General features: G+C 38.3%; 2 long non-coding RNA genes across 2 annotated transcripts; both read left to right on the forward strand.

Annotated features, from left to right (window-relative positions):
• Nucleotides 1-2,135: 2,135 nt before the first annotated feature.
• LOC128559810 (uncharacterized) lies at nt 2,136-6,650 on the forward strand. Its single transcript, XR_008372652.1, has 3 exons — nt 2,136-2,213; nt 2,893-3,176; nt 6,279-6,650. It is a non-coding gene; the product is annotated as an uncharacterized LOC128559810 (long non-coding RNA).
• Nucleotides 6,651-6,988: 338 nt separating this feature from the next.
• LOC128559809 (uncharacterized) lies at nt 6,989-7,856 on the forward strand. Its single transcript, XR_008372651.1, has 2 exons — nt 6,989-7,213; nt 7,630-7,856. It is a non-coding gene; the product is annotated as an uncharacterized LOC128559809 (long non-coding RNA).
• The last annotated feature ends 1,952 nt before the right edge of the window (nt 7,857-9,808 follow it).

The following is a 9,808-nucleotide window of genomic DNA, read 5'->3' on the forward strand; positions in this document are numbered from 1 at the left end:
TCATTACTGGATATACGAAGGTTAGTATGTTAAACACACAACCAAAATAAAGTAAGAGAAAAATGTTTTTGAAAAAGAAGTTTAATAAAACGTTGCCAGTCGATTGACTGATAAAAGACAAAACAAAACAAAAGTATGTGAACCTTTGTAGAAATTATTTCTTGCTTATTTTGAGCAATTGAGTATACCTGTTATGGATAGTAATGGTCTATTATGTATGCATTTTGAAAATTAAATTTCACCTGAGTGGTGATTTCCCAAACACTTAACAAGAAACTTAAATGACCTTCATTTATGTTATAGGGTCAAATGCCAAGGCATGAATCTTTGTTTGAAGTCTGGTTGTTCCAGGTTGTCCTTTCTATCGACTACAAGGTTTCATGCATGATGTTTCTAAAAATAACTTGACAGCTTTTATAAACTGTGAGGCATTTATGTTTAATAAAATCAAGTTAATGTTTTAATTTTATGCCCCCGAAGGGAGGCATATTAGTTTTAAACTGTCCGTCCGTTAGTTCGTCACAACGTTAACTTTCAACGTTAACTTTTTGCATGAAGACACTTTACTCGCGAACCACTGCACCCAGGACCTTCTAACTTCACATGCTGATAGTACTTATTGAGTACACCCTACCGACTTTGGGGTCACCAGGTCAAAGGTCAAGGTCACAGGGGCCAACGTTAACTTTTTGCACGAAGGCAATTTACTCGCGAACCGCTGCACCCAGGACCTTCAAACTTCACGTGCTGATAGCACTTATTGAGTACATGATCCCTACTGACTTTGGGGTCACCTAGTCAAAGGTCAAGGTCACAGGGGCCAACGTTAACTTTTTGCATGAAGGCACTTTACTCGCGAACCGCTGCATCCAGGACCTTCAAACTTCACGTGCTGATAGTACTTATTAAGTACACGACTCCTACTGACTTTGGGGTCACCAGGTCAAAGATCAAGGTCACAGGGGCCAACATTAACATTTTGCATGAAGGCACTTTACTCGCAAACCAGGACCTTCAAACTTCACCTGCTGATAGTACTTATTGAGTACACGACCCCTACTGACTTTGGGGTCACCAGGTCAAATGTCAAGGTCACAGGGGCCAACGTTAACTTTCTGCATGAAGGCACTTTACTCGCGAACCACTGCACCCAGGACCTTCAAACTTCACATGCTGATATCGTCGTTTATATGACTGAAAAAATGTTGAAAAAGACGTTAAACCCGAACATACACACACACTCACATGCTTATAGTACTTATTGAGTACATGACCCCTACTGACTTTGGGGTCACCAGGTCAAAGGTCAAGGTCACAGGGGCCAACGTTAACTTTTTGCATGAAGGCACTTTACTCGCGAACAGCTGCACCTAGGACCTTCAATCTTCACATGCTGATAGTACTTATTGAGTACACGACCCCTACTGACTTTGGGATCACCAGGTCAAAGGTCAAGGTCACAGGGGCCAATGTTAACCTGTTTGCATGAAGGCACTTTACTCGCGAACCACTGCACCGAGGACCTTCAAACTTCACATGCTAATTAGTACATATTGAGTACACGATCCCTATTGACTTTGGGATCACCAGGTCAAAGGCAAAGGTCACTAGGTCAAGGTCAAGGCGCTGCGGGGGCATTTGTCACCATTAGTGACAGCTCTTGTTCTCTTTTTTTTAGGTTGTGTCGTAGTGGCAAACATAGACTATACATACAGATATTGGATGTGTTTTCAGATTTGAGCATAAAGTGTGTGCGTGTATTGTCTACTTTTTTCATAAATTCTATAAAAAGCAACGCTTCTGTCAACATTTTTCTGCTCTTACACAATCCGTGAACACTGGTTAGGTTAACTGCCCGCCGTTACATAACTAAAACGGCGATAAACCCAAAACAACAATTAACTGTTCTTACACATGCCTTTCTGTATCGAATGCACCCAGTATGGTTACTATGGAAACGTACATCTACATCCTGCTCTAAATAATGACGTAAATAGATGACCGACGTTTATTATCTTGTGTGTAATATTATTCATAAATCGTCTTCATTGATTTTGAGCCAAGTGATGGTGTCATGAAAACAAGCTTTGATTGCTTTAATGGCAAATGAAAGACAAAATTATACTTTCATTCTTGTCTTGTCTTTGCGACAAAGATCAAGACCATACATACAGAACATTGACGATGGTGTATTCAGATTAGGAGCATATAGGGTGTGTGTTTCTTTTTCCTCTTCGTCTATTTTTAGCTCGACTATTCGAAGAATAGGGGAGCTATCCTACTCGCCCAGGCGTCGGCGTGAGCGTTAGCGTTAGCGTGAGAGTCACACAAATGTTTAAGTTTGCGTACCACCCCAAATATTTTCAAAGTCCACTGAGATATTGCTTTCATATTTTGCATACTTGTTTACCATCATGACCCCAGTCTATAAAAAGGAGGAGGCAACTCTGTCAAGCATTTTGAATGAATTATGGCCCCTTTTCGACTTAGAATATGCTTATTGTAATGTTAAAGTTTTACTCATAGCTTATATTATACTATCAAGCACTGAGAATAGTCGAGCGCGCTGTCAACTGACACCTCTTGTTTTAAAGGCAACACAACGATAGACGTTTGTTTCTGTTATTATACATGCCTTTCAGTATTTTATACTGTTTACATGCTGACAAGGGAAATGTACATCTACATCAGAATAAAAATGGATGGTCGACTTTTGTAACTTGTCTGTAATATTGTTCCTAGATCATGGATCACCGGCATTGATTTTAAGTTATTTGTCTAATTCAAATGAAATTGCCATGAAAACAAGTCTTTTACAATAACATTCACAACGTTAATGGCAAGTGAGTCATTTACGTGTAACAAAAACATGTTTTTTTTCTTTCTATTTAGGTTGTCATAGCGGCAAAGATTAAGACCCATACATGATAACGTGAGTTGATGTGTTTTCATATCTGGAGTATTAAGGTGTGTTTATTTTCTTTTCTTTTTCTTGTCTTAATTTTCTGAAGGCAATACTATGACGTATTTGTTTCTGTTCATACACATGCCTTTCTGTATTTTATACGCTCAGCAGGATTACCATGGAAACTTACATCTACATCAAGGCAATGGTATAAATGGATGACAGACGTTCGAATGTACAAAGTTATACAGTAGATTTTGGAGCATATAAGGTGTGTATGTTTACTTTTCCTTTCTTGTGGCAATATTATGATACGTTTGTTTGTGTCTTACACATACTTTTCTGTAACTATACACTCAACAGGGTTACCATGGAAACGTACATCTACATGCTGGCAACGATATAAATGGATGACCGACATTCAAGTCTACAAAATATACAAGTGAGGGAAATCCAACCACTGATCACGTGGTGGACGCTTAGCTTTAAATAGGCTAAACCTTGTTAGGACCGTAAATGAATTCAAGCTGAACTTGATTTTAATGTAAAAAAACTTGATTTTAAAGTAAAAAAAATATCTCAATGTATTTTGGTGGGAAGAAATTTATCATTAAGATAAAGGTTTTATAAAATGTTCAGTACTCAGTTCATTAAAACTGTAATCTTCAAGGCCACGTCCTTTATAATTTATGTATGCATGAAAGTAAATAAAAAGCTTGGTGCAATAGTCATATGGTATTATTTAAACTCTGCTTATTCTTGTTAGGATGTAGAAGGTACATAGTGCAATATGAAAATGAGATTGTTTCTAGCCTGTATTTTACTGACACATATACTGTACCACTGCGCATGACCACCGGAAGGCGATGGTATGATGAAGAAAATGCGATGGTACGATGGTGATAACGCGATAGTAAGATGGTGAAAATGCGATGGTGCGATGATGAAAACGCGATGGTACGATGACGAAAACGCGATGGTACGATGATACGATGATGAAAACCATCGTACCATGGTGCATCGCGGTTTAGTATTAAATAAAAAGTCACGATTGTCCAAACGGAACACCGTAATGGGGAGTCAGTTCTACCTTGTTTGTCTTCGTTTCGTAGTACTGTTTGTTCGGTGTTTGTTGTTTAGTCAGGGATTTATTTACATTGGCTACTTGGTGGTGTTTGTTGTGGCGTTTCTGTGTGTATTGTAGTGTTTGTGATGGTGTTTTTGTGTTTGCAGTGGTGTTTTTGTGTTTATGGTGGTGTTGTTTTGCTTTTTTCAATGCGGTTGTTTCTGTTGTATTTGAGATCGTTTGTGTTGTTTTATTGAAAAAGGTTTTTTTTTGTGGAGCGAATTGTTTGTTACATCGGTTTTTAGCTCACCTGAGCAATGCTCAGGTGAGTTTTTCTGATCGCTCGATGTCCGGCGTCCGTCGTCCGTCGTCTGTCGTCTGTCGTCCGTCGTCTGTCAACATTTAGCTTGTGTATGCGATAGAGGCTGTATTTTTCAATTAATCTTCATGAGTATTGGTCAGAATGATAACCTTGATGAAGTCTAGGCCGAGTTCGAAAATGGGTCATCTCGGGTCAAAAACTAGGTCACTAGGTCAAATCAAAGAAAAACCTTGTGTATGCAATAGAGGCTGTATTTTTCAACTAATCTTCATGAATATTGGTCAGAATGATAACTTTGATGAAATCTAGGCCGAGTTCGAAAATGGGTCATCTCGGGTCAAAAACTAGGTCACTAGGTCGAATCAAAGAAAAACCTTGTGTATGCGATAGAGGCGGTATTTTTCAATTAATCTTCATGAATATTGGTCAGAATGATAACCTTTATCAAATCTAGGCCGAGTTTGAAAATGGGTTATCTCGGGTCAAAAACTAGGTCACTAGGTCAAATCAAAGAAAAACCTTGTGTATGCGATAGAGGCTGTATTTTTCAATTAATCTTCATGAATATTGGTCAGAGTGATAATGTTGATGAAATCTAGGCCGAGTTCGAAAATGGGTCATCTCGGCTCAAAAACTAGGTCACTAGGTTAAAGCAAAGAAAAACCTTGTGTATGCGATAGAGGCGGTATTTTTCAATTGATCTTCATGAATTTTGGTCAGAATGATTACCTTGATGAAATTTAGACCAAGTTCCAAAATGGGTCATCTGGGGTCAAAAACTAGGTCACTAGGTCAAATCAAAGAAAAACCTTGTGTATGCAGTAGAGGCTGTATTTTTCAATTGATCTTCATGAATTTTGGTCAGAATGATTACCTTGATGAAATTTAGACCAAGTTCCAATATGGGTCATCTGGGGTCAAAAACTAGGTCACTAGGTCAAATCGAAGAAAAACATTGTGTATGCAGTAGAGGATGTATTTTTCAATTGATCTTCATGAAATTTGGTCAGAGTGATTGCCTTGATGAAATCTAGGTCGATTTTGAATATGGGTTATCTGAGGTCAAAAACTAGGTCACTAGGTCAAATTAAAGAAAAATCTTGTGTATGCGATAGAGACTGTTTTTTTCAATTGATTTTTATGAAATTTGGTCAGGTTGATTGCCTTAATGAAATCTAGGTCGAATTTGAATATGGGTCATCTGAGGTCAAAAACTAGGTCACTTGGTTAAATCAAAGAAAAAACTTCTGTATGTGATAGAGGCTGTATTTTTCAGTTGATCTTCATGAATTTTGGTCAGAATGATTGCCTTGATAAAATCTAGGTCGAGTTTGAACATGGGTCATCTAGGGTCAAAAACTAGGTCATATCTAAGAAAATGCTTGTTTTATCGCAAGAGATTTTTTGGTCCAATCTTAATGAAAATTGGTCAGAATATTTGTTTCCATGAAATCACTAAGTCAAACATGTTTTACACTGTTATGGAGTGTTTCTTAGGTGAGCGACCTAGGGCCATCTTGGCCCTCTTGTTTTTCTGTTTCAGAAAGTTGAAATTCAAGGTGTTTTGTTTATGGCCTTAGCGACATATGTTTACTAAATTTATTTCTGTACAAATATTTTAGAATAAGTTTGATATTGCAATGTATTATAATGATTACTTCTCCCATCAGTTTCAGAGAGCTTGAACGCCATATCATAAAATATGCAGACGAACAGACATCGAGCGCAGACGACATCTTGGGTTGGGTAAAACGCGCGCAGTTGTTCTTTTCTATTTCTGCTTTTTATTCTTTCTATTTAGTTAAGTTGCATTTTTCTCTTTTTTTTCGAGGATATTGAGGCACTTTAAGAATAAAGACGCAAGCGGCTTTGAAGATACAGACTTAAGAAAATATGATTTTTGTTTATCATGAACAGGTATTTTTATTTTTACTTATGTTGTATTATTTTGTCTGTACCTTGTGTTGTGATTGTGTATGTTGCAGCTATGTTGGCTGATGTTGACTGTACAAGCGCGTGTGAAGATGTTGTGTTGTAGATGTCACAATAGTCTAGTGCAGCTCGGTCCTTTTTTTTGGTGCAGGGAGGTATGTAATTTTCATCTGTACGGTTCGTTTATTTCTTTCCCGTTATCTTATCTTTTCGTTGTACTCAAATATCAGACGTGCAATCTTCAATCAACTTATATGCGGGCATTCATTTTCATTTTATATTTATAAATTTGTTATTAATTGGTCATCATGTGCACTGTTTTAATTATCCCCTATTGCTTCTTTTCTTTTTGTCTTTTAATTGATTATTGTTTGATAATGACTATCAATATTCGTCAACAGTACATTACCGTTGAATGTAGCTTAGTTACGCTAAGTAACTGGTATAAAGTTTCAAAACATTTCATGATTGGTCTGATGTGAGACAAAAGGCAATTTGATTGTACTCACAGCAGTGCTGTGGTCTAAATGAGGCAAAGGTTGAGACTTGGTTCGAATCATCGAGTATCGGTATTTAAGTTTGATAAACCTCAACATTTTAATACGAAATCTTATTTTATCCAGAAAAAGTCAAATTCGGAGAAAAAGTATTTTTTCATTATTCAAAGTGTTGAAATGTTCACATTGTTTTATAATTATTCGTTTCCATACTTCGGTGTAAGTAAGTATAATTTGCGAGAAACTTCATTGTATTTACAGGAAGAAAATGTTAGTTGATGGAACTCGAGAGAATGCAGGACTGTCTTGCCGGTACCCTGACGATGCCGGATATCAGAGTTGTGGTGTTACCCAAACGGTGGCAGTTGCCAGAAGGGTTGTTGTACACAACTGATGTGCGCTGGTACCCGGTCGATGCCGGTCATCAGAGGTGTGCTGGGACTCTGTCGTACCGGCGCTTATGTTAACATGACGATCAACTTTTTTCAAAGGTAAGCTACTAATAAACTTTATAATTGCAGTTAACATGGTCCGAGTTCGAGTCGCACTTTGTTTTTTTGCGTGACGAATTCACTTCTTAAACATAGCCGTGTTCTTGCCAGAGAGCTAAAATACTGGTTAGAAAGCCAGGATCAAGGTTCTGAATCTGGATATTCTGAGTTTATTGACTTATTTGAAAATCGTGTAAACTTGGGACTGATGTTGGTATGAACTCACAACTGGTTCTGTGACAATTTCTTTCTGTATTTTTCCTGAACATGTTGAGAGATTTAACAAGTTATATAACATTGACTGGTATTTATATTAATGATAATTTTGGTACCTACAATGGTGAACAACATATGCATACGATTTTAAAGATTAATAACGGCCCCATCAGTATGGCAACTAGTTCCTTATTTGACAGATAGTCATCCAGTTTGCATGCAAAAGTCCTTCTTTCTAGCAGACGATACCAATTGCTTCTAGCAGAAGAAACCAGCTACTTCTAGCAGACGACAACAGTTGCTTCTGGCAGACGACACCATTTGCTTCTAGCAGACGACAACGGTTACTTCTGGCAGACGACGCAAAAGTGCTTATAGCATTCGACACCAGTTGATTCTACCAGACGACTCAAGGGGAGGAGGTAATACCTGGATTTTAGAATAATATGCATGTTCTTTAAGAAGATTCATAGCATGGCAATTTGCTTTCAGTTACATAGTTAGCCCTTCAACTTGCTTGCGGAAACTCGTTTGCGTTAACGCCCCAGAAAACTAGTAGATAGGGTAGGTACGTTTTTTAGCTCATCTGATTTTTTGAAAAAAAATTAGTTATTGTCATCACTTGATCGGTGTCGGCGACGAAGTCTGCGTCGGCGTCTGCGTCGGCGTTGCCTGGTATAGTTTTATGTTTAGGTCAGCTTTTCTCCTAAACTATCAAAGCTATTGCTTTGAAACTTGCAACACTGTTCACCATCACAAGCTTCCCCTGTACAGCAAGAAACATAACTCCATCCTGCTTTTTGCAAGATTTATGGCCCCTTTTGTATTTAGAAAATATCAGATTTATTGGTTAAGTTTTATGTTTAGGTCAGCTTTTCTCCTAAACTATCAAAGCTATTGCTTTGAAACTTGCAACACTTGTTCACCATCATAAGCTGTGCCCCTGTACAGCAAGAAACATAACTCCATTTCGCTTTTTGCAAGATTAATGGCCCCTTTTAGGTCAACTTTTAATGCCCCCGGCATCTCCTGATGCGGGAGGCATATTGTGATCGTCCTCTCCGTTCGTCTGTCCGTTCGTTCGTCCGTTCGTCCGTCCGTACGAGGTTAACCAAATGGGACCATTTCGTCTAGCATCAATACCCCTTACTAGAATGACTTGATACTAATGCAGATGTAACCTGTGACCATTCCTCATCTTCAGACATCACCTGACCTCAGTTTTACCTTGACCTTGACCTCATTTTGGACTTAGGTTGCTTTATATGGTCCATCTCTTGGTTAACCAAATGGGACCGTTTTGTCTAGCATCAATACCCCTTACAAGAATGAACTGATACTAATACAGATGTAACCTGTGAACATTCCTCATCTTCAGACATCACCTGACCTCAGTTTTACCTTGACCTTGATCTCATTTTGGACTTAGGTTGCTTTATATGGGCCATCTCTTGGTTAACCAAATGGGACCGTTTCGTCTAGCATCAATTACGCTTACAAGAATGAATTGATACTAATACAGTTGTAACCTGTGAACATTCCCCATCTTCAGAATCACTTGACCTCAGTTTTACCTTGACCTTGACCTCATTTTGGACTTAGGTTGCTTTATATGGGCCATCTCTTGGTTAACCAAATGGGACCGTTTCGTCTAGCATCAATACCGCTTACAAGAATGAATTGATACTAAAACAGATGTAACCTGTGACCATTCCTCATCTTCAAACATAACCTGACCTCAGTTTTACCTTGACCTTGACCTCATTTTGGACTTAGGTTGCTTTATATGGGCCATCTCTTGGTTAACCAAATGGGACCGTTTCGTCTAGCATTAATATCGCTTACAAGAACGAATTGATACTAATACAGATGAAACCTGTGACCATTCCTCATCTTCAAACATCACCTGACCTCAGTTTAACCTTGACCTCGTTTTGGACTTAGGTTGCTTTGTATCGACAAGGATGCCACCGGGGGCATCAAGCGTTTATTGAGCGGTGCTCCTTGTTCTCTTAAACTATCAAAGCTGTTGCTTTGAAACTTGCAACACTTGTTCACCATCGTAAGCTAACCCTGTACAGCAAGAAACATAACTCCATCCTGCTTTTTGCAATAATTATTGCCCCTTTTGGACTTAGAAAATCAGTTTTCTTGTTTGAGTATTATGTTTAAGTCAGATTTCTCATAAACCATCAAAGCTATTGCTTTAAAACTTGCAACAGTTTTTCACCATCATAAGGGGACGCTGTACATCAAGAAACAAAACTCTATCCTGCATTTTGCAAGAATGATGGCCCTTTTTAGACTTAGAAAATCATGGGTAGGACAATATTTCTATTATACAAAAAACAACCAGTTGAGCGTCAGCACCCGCAAGGC

The sequence above is a fragment of the Mercenaria mercenaria genome, chromosome 10 (assembly GCF_021730395.1).
Source record: "Mercenaria mercenaria strain notata chromosome 10, MADL_Memer_1, whole genome shotgun sequence".
In the NCBI taxonomy this organism is placed as follows: domain Eukaryota; kingdom Metazoa; phylum Mollusca; class Bivalvia; order Venerida; family Veneridae; genus Mercenaria; species Mercenaria mercenaria.